Below are 203 nucleotides of genomic sequence, written 5' to 3'. Positions count from 1 at the left end.
GTTCTGTACAAGTACAAGGACTCCTTCGCAAAGGACTCCCTGGACTGTGGACTGACCAACATCCACAGTGTGCGCATCCCGACAAGCCCAAATGCACCACCCACATTTGTGCGATTGTGCAACATTCCAATAGCGTCATATGAGCCAGTGCAAGAAATCATAGACTCCATGTTGGAAAAGGGGGTCATCCGCCTATCCGCCTC

This window comes from Sinocyclocheilus grahami, unplaced genomic scaffold (genome assembly GCF_001515645.1).
Source record: "Sinocyclocheilus grahami isolate Dianchi unplaced genomic scaffold, SAMN03320097.WGS_v1.1 scaffold591.1, whole genome shotgun sequence".
Taxonomy (NCBI): Eukaryota; Metazoa; Chordata; class Actinopteri; order Cypriniformes; family Cyprinidae; genus Sinocyclocheilus; species Sinocyclocheilus grahami.
Note: the sequence above shows the minus strand (reverse complement) of the source record.